This window comes from Nerophis ophidion, linkage group LG29 (assembly GCF_033978795.1).
Source record: "Nerophis ophidion isolate RoL-2023_Sa linkage group LG29, RoL_Noph_v1.0, whole genome shotgun sequence".
Lineage (NCBI taxonomy): Eukaryota > Metazoa > Chordata > Actinopteri > Syngnathiformes > Syngnathidae > Nerophis > Nerophis ophidion.
The window spans coordinates 17,132,022-17,146,050 of NC_084639.1; the positions used below are offsets into that span (position 1 = coordinate 17,132,022).

Here is a 14,029-nt window from a genome sequence, read left to right on the forward strand (position 1 = left end):
CACATTAGCATGTTCACTATTTTTTTTTGCAAATTCTGCAGGTATACACCTCACCATCTAATATGTTACTTGACAAATGCTACTTGTCAGATTGCTAACGCAAGGAGGATAGCTTTTAAAGCAAATGTTACAGGTATTGGCATGCTAACTTTTTCAGGTATACATCACAGAATATAGTATTTTAAAATGTTAGCTTTTTTGTATGCAAATTCTGCTGGTATACACTTCAGAGTTTAATATTTTGTCAATGCTACTTGTTAGTATGCTAAGGCAATAAGGATAGATTTTTAAGCAAATGTTATAGGTATACACCAGAGTCCTAATTTGGTACTTCATGTGTGCCAACAGTAGCATGCTAACATTTTTCAGGTATACATGCCAGAATATATTTTGTTACTTGATGTTAGTATTTTAACATGTCAACATTAGCATGTTCACTATTTTTTGGGGCAAATTCTGCAGGTATACACCTCAGCATCTAATATGTTACTTGACAAATGCTACTTGTCAGATTGCTAACGCAAGGAAGATAGCTTTTAAAGCAAATGTTGTAGGTATTGGCATGCTAACTTTTTCAGGTATACATCACAGAATAATATATTGTGTTACTCGACGTTAGTATTTTAACACGTTAGCTATTTTTTTTGCAAATTCTGCAGGTATGCGTAGTATAAAATTTTGTTCATTGACAAATGCAACTTGTTAGTATGCTAACGCAAGAAGGATAGCTTTTCATGTAAATGTTATATACACCAGACTCCTATTTTGGTACTTCATGTATGCCAGCATTAGCATGCTAAACTTTTTAAACACATTTTTGAGGTATACTGTACATGCCAGAATAATATATCTTTTTACTTGACGTTCGTATTTTAACATGCCAACATTAGCATGCTAGCTATTTTTTGCAAATGTTGCGGGTATACACTTTATAGTGTAATATTTTGCTACTTGACAAATGCTACTTGTCAGGATGCTAATGCAAGAAGGATAGCGTTTCAAGCAAATGTTTTAGGTATACACTAGACTCCTATTTTGGTACTTCATGTATGCCAACATTAGCATGCTAACTTTAACACATTTTTTGGGTATACATGCCAGAATAATATATTTTGTTTCTTGATGTTCGTATTTTAACATGCCAACATTAGATTTTTAGCTTTTTTTTTGCAAAATTTGCGTGTATACACTTTACAGTGTAATATTTTGCTACTTGACAAATGCTACTTGTCAGGATGCTAACGCAAGAAGGATAGCTTTTCATGCAAATGTTATACGTATACACCAGACTATTATTTTGGTACTTGATGTATGCTAACATTAGCATGATACCTTTTTTAAACACATTTTTCAGGTATACATGCCAGAATAATATATTTTGTTACTTAACGTTTGTATTTTAACATGCCAACATTAGCATGTTCGCTATTTTTTTGCTAATGTTGCAGGTATACACTTCATAGTCTAATATTTTGTCACTTGACAAATGCTACTTGGTAGTATGCTAACGCAAGGAGGATAGCTTTTTTAGCAAATGTTATAGGTATACAATAGAGTCCTGTTTTGGTACTTCATGCTACCTTTTTTTTAACATATTTTTCAGGTATATATCGCAAAGTAATATATTTTGTTACTCAACAGTAGTAAATTATCATGCCAACATTAGAATGCTAGCTATTTTTTTGCAAATTTTACGGGTATACACTTCATCGTCTAATATTTTGTTACTTGACAAATGCTACTTGTTAGCATGCTAACGCAAGAAGGATAGCTTTTTAAGCAAATGTTAAAGGTATACACCAGAGTCCAATTTTGGTACTTGATGTATGCTAACAGTAGCATGCTAACTTTTTAAAGACATTTCTCAGGTATACATCGCAGAATAATACATTTTGTTGACGTTGGTATTTCAAAATGCCAACATTAGCATGCTATCCTTTTTATGTATTTTTGCAGGTAAAAACCTCCATGTCAATGTTGTTATTCAATAATGCCAACTGTGAGCAGGCTATTGTTAGCATGTTAGCATAATACTGTTAGAATGCTCTCTTCTTCAGCTAACTTCACTCATTTTTTGCAACATGGCGCTATCTGGCATGCGTGCTAACTGTTAGCATTTGTGTGTGACTTTGTATGTTCAGCATTCACACAACATTTCTAGTTCTTTGACAAAAATGTATACATTTTACTGGTATTGAAGGTGAAAACTACCAAAAAGTCAGTCTGTGCCACTCCTGAAGTATAAAATACATGGCTTGTTTCCACCAACAGCATTTTAAAAAAGGAGTAGGTAGAAGCAGAGCTTTTTAATCTTACTCGACTCCACGACTCAGCAATTACTGTTCACTTCCTGTTTTACCACATTAGCAGGAATGAACATAAAACCTTTTAAAGTACTCCATGTACATAGTAACTACAGTACTTTATATATACAGTTACTACAATATTGTAGTATCTTATGTACACAGTAACTACAGTACTTTATACATACAGCCAGTACAATATTGTAGTATTTTACTTACACAGTAAATACAATATTTTATTCATACAGTAACTACAATATTGTAGTATTTTACTTACACAGTAAATACAATATTTTATACATACAGTAACTACAATATTGTAGTATTTTATGTACACACTAAACACAGTACTTTATATTTACAGTAACTACAGTACTTAATGTCCATAGTAACTACAGTACATTATACATACAGTTACTACAGTACTCCATGTACATACTAACTACAGTAGCTTTATACATACAGTAACTGCAGTATTGCAGTATTTTATGTACAAAGTAAATACGGTACTTTATACATACAGTAACTACAATATTCTAGTATTTCATGTACATAGTAAATACAATACTTTATACATACAGTAACTGCAGTATTGCAGTATTTTATGTACACAGTAAATACGGTACTTTATACATACAGTAACTACAATATTCTAGTATTTCATGTACATAGTAAATACAATACTCAATACATACAATAACTACAATTATTTTAGTATTGTATGTACACAGGAAATACAGTACTTTACACATACAGTAATGACAATATTGTAGTATTTTGTGTACACAGTAAATACGGTACTTTATACATACAGTAACTACAATATTGTAGTATTTTATGTACACAGTAAATACGGTACTTTATACATACAGTAACGACAATATTGTATTATTTTATGTACACAGGTAATACAGTACTTTATACATCCAGTAACGACAATATGGTATTTAATGCAGACTTCATAGATATTGTAACTACAATATTTTAGTATTTTATGTCCACAGTAGATACAGTACTTTAAACATACAATAACTACAATATTGTAGTATTTTATGTACACAGTAACTACAATACTTTATACATACAGCAACTACAATATTGTAATATTTGATGTACAAAGCTAATACAATACTTTAGACATACAATAACCAAAATATTGGTTACTGTATGTCTATGTATATGTATGTGTATGTATATTTATGTACACAGTAAATAGGGTACTTTATACATCCAGTAACTACAATATTGTAGTATTTAATGTACACAGTAAATACAGTAATTTATACAAACAGTAACTACAATATTGTAGTATTTTATGTACATACCAAATACAGTACTTTATATATACAGCCACTACAATTTTGTAGTATTGTATTTACACAGTAAATACAATATTTTATACATACAGTAACTACAGTATTTAAGTATTTTATGTACACAGTAAAAATAGTATTTTTTACATTCAGTAATGACAATATTGTAGTATTTTATATACACGGTAAATACGATACGTGTATAGTTACTGCAGTACTCCATGTTCATACTTACTATAGTACCTTTATATATATAGTAACTAGAGTACTTTATATATACAGTAACTACAGTACTTTATACATACAGTAACTACAATATTGTAGTATTTCATGTACATAGTAAATACAGTACTTTATACATACAGTAACTACAATATTGTATAATTTTATGTACATTCCAAATACAGTACTTTATACATAGAACAACTACAATATTACAGTATTTTATTTACACAGTAAATACAATATTTTATACATACAGTAACTACAATATTGTAGTATTTTATGTACACAGTAAATACAGTACTTTATACATACAGCCACTACAATATTGTAGTATTTTATGTACACAGTAAATACAATACTTTATACATACAGCAACTACAATATTGTAGTATTTTATGTATACAGTCAATACAGTACTTTATACATATATTTACTACAACATTGTAGTATTTTATGTACACAGTAATAACGCAACTTTATACATACAGTAACTAAAATATTGTAGTATTTTATGTACACAGTAAATACGGTACTTTATACATACAATAACAACAATATTGTAGTATTTTATGGAGACAGTAACTACAACACTTTATACATACAGCAACTAAAATATTGTAGTATTTTATGTACAAAGCAAATACAGTATTTTTTACATTCAGTAACGAAAATATTGTAGTATTTTATGTACACAGTAACTATAGTACTTTATACATACAGCCACTACAATATTGTAGTATTATATGCACACAGTAAATACAGTACTTTATACAAACAGTTACTATAATATTGTAGTATTTTATGTACACGGTCAATATAGTACTTTATACATATAGATACTACAATATTGTAGTATTTTATGTAAACAGTATTAACGCAACTTCATACATACAGTAACTAAAATATTGTAGTATTTTATGTACACAGTAAATACGGTACTTTAAACATACAATAACTACAATATTGTAGTATTTTATGTACACAGTAAATACAGTACTTTATACATCCAGTAACGACAATATTGTAGTATTTTATGTACACAGTAAATACAGTACTTTATACATCCAGTAACGACAATATTGTAGTATTTTATGTACACAGTAAATACAGTACTTTATACATATAGAACGTTCTGGAGGCTGTCATGTCACTAAGTGTCACTTCCTGGGAACACAAGCTACATTTATCACCTTTATGAAAGTCATTAGTTTATAAGAGTAATTAGTTTCTGAAGGTGATTAAGGCAAAGGAAGCAACAACTCACCTGAGCAGATGACGTCACCACCTCTCCTGCGGACAGATGACGTCACAGGATCAAAGTGTCCCTCGCCGCTGTAGTGAAGGAAGATGAATGTTTATTTATTTGTGTCCTCCATTAACACGACACATAGAAGACTGTTTATGTTTAATAAGCTACAGTATTTTATTTGTGCATTCCAGCTGTAGCGCTTTAGCATTAGCATGAGAGGGGCGTTCATAATGGCAACAAATGAGTGACAATGAAGTTAATATGAGTGATTATTACACTTACACAGACATTAACATCCAAAGTGTCCTCTTTTAGCCGTCATGTCCTCAAGAGTTGTCATCTTTTAATTGCAACCAGCTGGCATCGTTACCTTCTTCTTCTTCCAGCCCTGCTTTATTACTTTGTATTCATTAGTGGCGCCCCCTCAGTACAGGAGGCGCACCTGCAGGGACAATCCCAGTCAGAATTGGGTTGCTTTTAGTGTGATAATATATACATGTATGTATTTAATGATTATATAAATAGTGTGTACATAAAAATGTATATAAACATATTTTATATTAAAATTTATATACATGTGTTGTTGTGTTCATGAGATTGTTACAACAATGTATTGTTACATTGTTAATATTTTTCTATAAATATTATTTATACATATCTATATTTGTATATTGTTGGTTTATAAAGTCAAGTACATAATCAATATATTACTATTAGAGTAAAGTACCTAATAAATGCATTAGTACTGAAGTACATAATAAATACATTAAGTACATGATAAATGGTCAAAATACAGTTTTAAAATTCAGTGCATATATTTTTTGTGTAAAGAAACAGTTTGTTGAAATAGTGTTTTAAAAAGTAAGTTTGTTTGAATACAGAGTTTTCAAATTCAGTCATAAAAATCTGAGTGTAAAAATGTGTTATACACTGTTTAAAATATCATTTTGTTGAAGTAGTGTTTTAAAATTCTGTGTATAAACAACCAGTGTAAAAGTCAGTTTTTTAAAATACAGTGTATTAAAATACAATGTTTTAAAATTCAGTGTATACATTTTTTTGTGGGAAAATACAGTATTTTGAAATATGTTTTTAAATGTGTTTAAAAAGTAAGTTTGTTTAAATACAGTATTTAAACAATCAGTGCATACAAATCTGAGTGTGTTTGTTTAAAAAATTGTGATTTAGAATTCATCCAGCCTTCCATTTCCTACCGCTTATTCCCTTTTGGGTCGCGGGGGGCGCTCGTGCCTCTCAGCTACAATCGGGCGGAAGGCGCCGTACACCCTGGACAAGCTGCCACCCTATCGCAGGATTTAGAATTCAGTTTGTTGAAATACATTGTTTAAAAAAATCATTTTGTTAAAAATGTTTTAAAATTCAGTGCATATGTATATATATATATATATACATACATGTATATATATACACACACATATATATGTATACACATATATATACATACACACAAACACATATATATGTATATATATATACATATATATGTATATATACATATATATGTATATATACATATATATGTATATATACATATATACACACACACATATATACATATATACATACACACATACGTATATATACATATATATACACACACATAGATATATATATATATATATATATGCATATTGTATCATTTTTTTCTGGCCAAAATTCACAATATAAAATAGAAGTCACTAAATATGAATAATTTGTTTAAAATTGAATTTAAGAGTAAATGATTAAATTGTCCAGTAATTAATTTAATTAGGCAACAATATCAATGAAACTTTTTTTTGAATATATTTAATTGCCTTTTATTATTATTATCTCTCTTACAAATACTTGTTTGTGCCAAACTTATCCATCCTTCCATCCATCTTCTTCCAGTCATCAGGTCGCGGGGGCAGCAGCCTAAGCAGAGAAGTCCACACTTACAAGCCACAAGAACTGAAACTTTTGTCATTTTTAAGTGTGTGTAATTGTACAGTATACTTCTCTCTCCATGTACACATCGTATATGAAGTCAAAATATGAGAACACCAGTGCTGTTTTTTCTGGAAATGAGTCTATTTCACTTCCTTTGTGGCGTTGAGGAGGGGTGAGGATTATACACCATGACGTAGGAAATGTGTCTCGTAATTCCTCCACACATTTCCAGAAGCCCGTGCTTGAGAGTAAAGCTAAAAGCAACAGCAGATAAGCTCCTCTGTGTCCTTTGCTTTCATCTGGAGGGTGTGGAGGGGCTGCTGGGGGGGAAGGGGGGTAAGCTTCCTGTCCTGGACCCCCGCCCCCAATGGCCCCTGTTCTGGATTTGGAGACCCTGAAGGAGGACTCAGCAAGCAGACTGTAAATAAGCATCAAAGTGAGGATTGGGGGAGACTTTGCAGCCATGAGGTCACATGCCAGTGTCCTTCCTGTCTTCACAGGGGCCACACTCCAGGGGACCACACCACACCCCAGGGGACCACGCCACACCCCAGGTGCCACGCCACACCTGAGGTGCCACACCACACCTGAGGTGCCACACCACACCTGAGGTGCAACGCCACACCTGAGGTGTCGTTGTTCCTGCAAACACTCTCGCAAACAAACTCCATCAGCAGAGAAGATAAAACACATTTTCAGTGCTCTGTTTGACCAAAGTGTGGCCCCGGGGCCATTTGCTCATTTTTTATTTTTATTCACACTGAATTTATGTAACTGAATTTTTTACCTTTGAATTTTGTGAAGTACATTTTTTTTTTCGTCATTGAATAAAAATTTGGGGGCAAAATATGTGTTTTAACAGTTGGTTAAAATACAGTTTTAAATGTTTGTATTTAAAAACATCAGTTTTAAAATTCCCTGCTTGAAAAAAATCTGTGTAAAAAATCTATTTAAAAACAAGCGGTAGAAAAAGGATGGAAAAATTTGAGTTAGTTAAAATACAGGGTTTTAAAAAATCAGTTTGTTAAAAAAAGAGTGTTTTAAGATTCAGTTTGTTGAAATACAGTGTTTTAAAATTCAGCGTATACATTTTTGTTGTGTAAAAATGTTTTAAAATACTGTTTGTTGAAATAGTGTTTTAAAAAGTAAGTTTGTTTGAATGCAAATATAAAATACAATGTTTTAAGATTCAGTGTATACATTTTTTGAGTAAAAATACAGTTTTGAAAAAGTTTTTTTTAAGCGTTGTAAAATAGTTTTTTAAAAGTGAGTTTCTTCAATACAGTGTTTTAAAATTCAGTGCATAAAAATCTGAGTGTAAAAATGTGTTTGTTAAAATACAGGGTTTTAAAAAATCAGTTTGTTAAAAAAAAGTGTTTTAAGATTCAGTTTGTTGAAAGACAGTGTTTTAAAATTCAGCGTATACATTTTTGTTGTGTAAAAATGTTTTAAAATACTGTTTGTTGAAATAGTGTTTTAAAAAGTAAGTTTGTTTGAATGCAAATATAAAATACAATGTTTTAAGATTCAGTGTATACATTTTTTGAGTAAAAATACAGTTTTGAAAAACTTTTTTAAGTGTTTTAAAATAGTTTTTTAAAGGTGTTTTTAAAAGTAAGTTTGTTTACAGTGTTTTAAAATTCAGTGCATAAAAATCTGAGTGTAAAAATGTGTTTGTTAAAATACAGGGTTAAAAAAAACAGTTTGTTAAAAAAAAGTGTGTTTTAAGATTCAGTTTGTTGAAATACAGTTTTAAAATTCAGCGTATACATTTTTGCTAAGTAAAAATGTTTTAAAATACTGTTTGTTGAAATAGTGTTTTAAAAAGTAAGTTTGTTTGAATTCAAATAAAAAATACAGGGTTTTAAGATTCAGTGTATACATTTTTTGAGTAAAAATACAGTTTTGAAAAACTTTTTTAAGTGTTTTAAAATAGTTTTTTAAAAGTGTTTTTAAAAGTAAGTTTGTTTACAGTGTTTTAAAATTCAGTGCATACAAATCTGAGTGTAAAAATGTGTTTGTTAAAATACAGGGTTCAAAAAAATCAGTTTGTTAAAAAAAAAAAGGGTGTTTTAAGATTCAGTTTGTTGAAATACAGTGTTTTAAAATTCAGCGTATCCATTTTTGTTGTGCAAAAATACAGTGTTTTAAAATAACGTTTGTTGAAATAATGTTTTAAAAAGTAAGTTTGTTTGAATTCAAATAAAAAATACAGTGTTTTAAGATTCAGTGCATACATTTTTTGAGTAAAAATACAGTTTTGAAAAAGTTATTTAAGTGTTTTGAAATGTTTTTTTTTTTTAAGTAAGTTTCTTTACAGTGTTTTAAAATTCAGTGCATACAAATCTGAGTGTAAAAATGTGTTTGTTAAAATACAGGGTTTAAAAAAATCAGTTTGTTAAAAAAAAGTGTGTTTTAAAATTCCGTTTGTTGAAATACAGTGTTTTAAAATTCAGCGTATACATTTTTGTTGTGTAAAAATACAGTGTTTTAAAATACTGTTTGTTGAAATAGTGTTTTAAAAAGTAAGTTTGTTTGAATGCAAATAAAAAATACAATGTTTTAAGATTCAGTGTATACATTTTTTGAGTAAAAATACAGTTTTGAAAGTTTTTTTAAGTGTTTTAAAATAGTTTTTTAAAAGTGTTTTAAAAAGTAAGTTTCTTTAATAAATTTTTTTTAAATTCAGTGCATAAAAATCTGAGTGTAAAAATGTGTTTGTTAAAATACAGTTTTAAAAAATCAGTTTGTTAAAAAAAAGTGTGTTTTAAAATTCCGTTTGTTAAAATACAGTGTTTCAAAATTCAGCGTAAACATTTTTGTTGTGCAAAAATACAGTGTTTTAAAATACTGTTTGTTGAAATAGTGTTTTAAAAAGTAAGTTTGTTTGAATTCAAATAAAAAATACAGTGTTTTAAGATTCAGTGTATACATTTTTTGAGTAAAAATACAGTTTTGAAAAAGTTTTTTAAGTGTTTTAAAATGTTTTTTTAAAAGTGTTTTAAAAAGTAAGTTTCTTTACAGTGTTTTAAAATTCAGTGCATACAAATCTGAGTGGGAAAATGTGTTTGTTAAAATACAGGGTTTTAAAAAATCATTTTGTTAAAAAAAAAGTTTGTTTTAAAATTCCATTTGTTGAAATACAGTGTTTGAAAATTCAGCATAAACATTTTTGTTGTGCAAAAATACAGTGTTTTAAAATACTGTTTGTTGAAATAGTGTTTTAAAAAGTAAGTTTGTTTGAATGCAAATAAAAAATACACTGTTATAAGATTCAGTGTATACATTTTTTGAGTAAAAATACAGTTTTGAAAAAGTTTTTTTAAATGTTTTAAAATAGTTTTTTTAAAAGTGTTTTAAAAAGTAAGTTTCTTTAATACAGTGTTTTAAAATTCAGTGCATAAAAATCTGAGTGTAAAAATGTGTTTGTTAAAATACAGGGTTTAAAAAAATCAGTTTGTTAAATAAAGTGTGTTTTAAAATTCCGTTTGTTTAAATACAGTGTTTTAAAATACTGTTTGTTGAAATAGTGTTTTAAAAAGTAAGTTTGTTTGAATACAAATAAAAAATACAGAGTTTTAAGATTCAGTGTATACATTTTTTGAGTAAAAATACAGTTTTGCAAAAGTTTTTTTAAGTGTTTTAAAATAGTTTTTTAAAAGTGTTTTTAAAAGTAAGTTTGTTTACAGTGTTTTAAAATTCAGTGCATGCAAATCTGAGTGGGAAAATGTGTTTGTTAAAATACGGGGTTTTAAAAAATCAGTTTGTTAAAAAAAAGTGTTTTAAAATTCCGTTTGTTGAAATACATTGTTTTAAAATTATGTTTGTTGAAATAGTGTTTTAAAAAGTAAGTGTTTGATTCCAAATTAAAAATACAGTGTTTTAAGATTCAGTGTATACATTTTTTGAGTAAAAATTTAATTTTGAAAGTTTTTTCAAGTGTTTTAAAATAGTTTTTAAAAAGTGTTTTAAAAAGTAAGTTTGTTTACAGTGTTTTGAAATTCAGTGCATACACATCTGAGTGTGAAAATGTGTTTGTTAAAATACAGGGTTTAAAAAAATGTTTGTTGAAATAGTGTTTTAAAATTCAGCGCATACATTTTTGTTGTGTAAAAATACAGTATTTTGAAATACTGTTTGTTGAAATAGTGTTTTAAAAACTAAGTTTGTTTGAATGCAAATAAAAAATACAGTATTTTAAGATTCAGTGGATACCTTTTATGAGGAAAAATAGTTTTTTTTTGTGTTTTAAAATAGTTTTTCAAAAGTGTTTTAAAAGTAAGTTTGTTCAAAATAGTGTTTTAAAATTCAGTGCATACAAATCTGAGTGTAAAAATGTGTTTGTTAAAATGCAGTGTTCACAAAATCAGTTTGTAAAGAAAATAGTTTTAAAATTTAGTTTGTCAAAATACACAATTTTTTTTTTTTAAATAGTGTTTTAAAATTCAATGCATAAACAACCAGTTTAAAACTGGCGTTTTAAAAAATACAGTTGGTCAAAATACATTGTTTTAAAATTCATTGTATACATTTTTTATGTAGAAATACAGTGTTTTGAAATACAGTTTGTTTAAAAAGTCTTTTAAAAGTAACTTTGTTTAAATAGTGTTTTAAAATTCAGCATATACATTATTTTGTGCAAAAGTACAGTGTTTTAAAATACTGTTTGTTAAAGTGTTTTAAAAAGTAACTTTGTTTGAATACAGTGTTTTAAAATTCAGTGTAACATTATTTTGTGTAAAAGTACAGTGTTTTAAAATACAGCTTGTTAAAATAGTGTTTCAAAAAGTAAGTTTGTTTAAATACAGTGTTTTAAAATTCAGTGTATACATCATTTTGTGTAAAAGCACAGTGTTTTAAAATACTGTTTGTTAAAATAGTGTTTCAAAAAGTAAGTTAGTTTAAATACAGTGTTTTAAAATTCAGTGTATACATTACTTTGTGTAAAGGTAGTGTTTTAAAATACTGTTTTTTAAAATAGTGCTTCAAAAAGTAAGTTTGTTTAAATACAGTGTTTTGAAAATCAGTGTATACATTATTTTGTGTAAAAATATAGTGTTTTAAAGTAGTTTTTTAAAAGTTTTTCAAAAAGTAAGTTTGTTTAAATACAGTGTTTAAAAATTCAGTGTATACATTATTTTGTGTAAAAGTACGGTGTTTTAAAATACAGTATTTTAAAATAATGTTTCAAAAAGTAAATTTGTTTAAATACAGTGTTTTAAAATTCAGTGTATACATTATTTTTTGTAAAAATACAGTGTTTTGAAATTCAGTGTACACGTTATTTTGTGTGAAAGTACAGTGTTTTAAAATACTGTTTGTTAAAAGTGTTTCAAAATGTAACTTTGTTTAAATACAGTGTTTTAAAATTCAGTGTATACATTATTTTGTGTAAAAGTACAGTGTTTTAAAATACTGTTTGTTAAAATAGTGTTTCAAAAAGTAAGTTAGTTTAAATACAGTGTTTTAAAATTCAGTGTATACATCATTTTGTGTAAAAGTACAGTGTTTTAAAATACTGTTTGTTAAAATAGTGTTTCAAAAAGTAAGTTTGTTTAAATACAGTGTTTTAAAATTCAGTGTATACATTATTTTGTGTAAAAGTACAGTGTTTTAAAATACTGTTTGTTAAAATAGTGTTTCAAAAAGTAAGTTTGTTTAAATACAGTGTTTTAAAATTCAGTGTATACATTATTTTGTGTGAAAGTACAGTGTTTTAAAATACTGTTTGTTAAAATAGTGTTTCAAAAAGTAAGTTTGTTTAAATACAGTGTTTTAAAAATCAGTGTATACATTATTTTGTGTGAAAATACAGTGTTTTAAAGTAGTTTTTTAAAAGTGTTTCAAAAAGTAAGTTTGTTTAAATAGTGTTTTAAAATTCAGTGTATACATTATTTTGTGTAAAAGCACAGTGTTTTAAAATACTGTTTGTTAAAATAGTGCTTCAAAAAGTAAGTTTGTTTAAATAGTGTTTACAAATTCAGTGTATACATTATTGTGTGAAAGTACAGTGTTTTAAAATAATGTTTGTTAAAATAGTGTTTCAAAAAGTAAGTTTGTTTAAATACAGTGTTTTAAAAATCAGTGTATACATTATTTTGTGTAAAAATAAAGTGTTTTAAAATACTGTTTGTTAAAATAGTGTTTCAAAAAGTAAGTTTGTTGAGATACAGTGTTTTAAAATTCAGTGTATACATTATTGTATACAAATGTGTATACAAATGCATTATTTTGTGTAAAAGTACAGTGTTTTAAAATACAGTTTGTTGAAATAGTGTTTCAAAAAGTAGCCTTGTTTAAATACAGTGTTTTAAAATTCAGTGTATACATTATTTTGTTTAAAAGTACAGTGTTTTAAAACACAGCTTGTTAAAATAGTGTTTCAAAAAGTAAGTTTGTTTAAATACAGTGTTTTAAAATTCAGTGTATACATTATTTTGTGTGAAAATAGTGTTTTAAAGTAGTTTTTTAAAAGTGTTTCAAAAAGTAAGTTTGTTTAAATACAGTGTTTTAAAATTCAGTGTATACATTATTTTGTGTAAAAGTACAGTGTTTTAAAATACAGTATTTTAAAATAATGTTTCAAAAAGTAAGTTTGTTTAAATACAGTGTTTTAAAATTCAGTGTATACATTATTTTGTGTAAAAATACAGTGTTTTGAAATTCAGTGTACACGTTATTTTGTGTGAAAGTACAGTGTTTTAAAATACTGTTTGTTAAAAGTGTTTCAAAATGTAAGTTTGTTTAAATACAGTGTTTTAAAATTCAGTGTATACATCATTTTGTGTAAAAGTACAGTGTTTTAAAATACAGTATTTTAAAATAATGTTTCAAAAAGTAAGTTTGTTTAAATACAGTGTTTTAAAATTCACCTTAAATGAATTCAGTGTAGAAGATTCAGATTCCAGAAAACACAGATGTTCTACCTCTTGGGCGAAACACAAATGCATAAAATGACTTAACGTGTTAAAAAGACTAGTAAAACATTTCAAATGACTTCCTAAACA

General features: G+C 27.4%; 1 long non-coding RNA gene across 2 annotated transcripts in view; it reads right to left on the minus strand.

The window, feature by feature from the left end:
• LOC133546158 (uncharacterized) overlaps positions 1–5,477 on the minus strand; it is a 134,529-nt gene extending 129,052 nt beyond the window's left edge. For both annotated transcript variants that reach the window (XR_009805018.1, XR_009805017.1), the window contains exons 1-2: positions 5,373–5,477; positions 5,106–5,173 (exon numbers count right to left, since the gene is read on the minus strand). This is a non-coding gene — a long non-coding RNA (uncharacterized LOC133546158). The remainder of the gene's footprint in view (positions 1–5,105; positions 5,174–5,372) is intronic.
• Between the last annotated feature and the right edge of the window lie 8,552 nt (positions 5,478–14,029).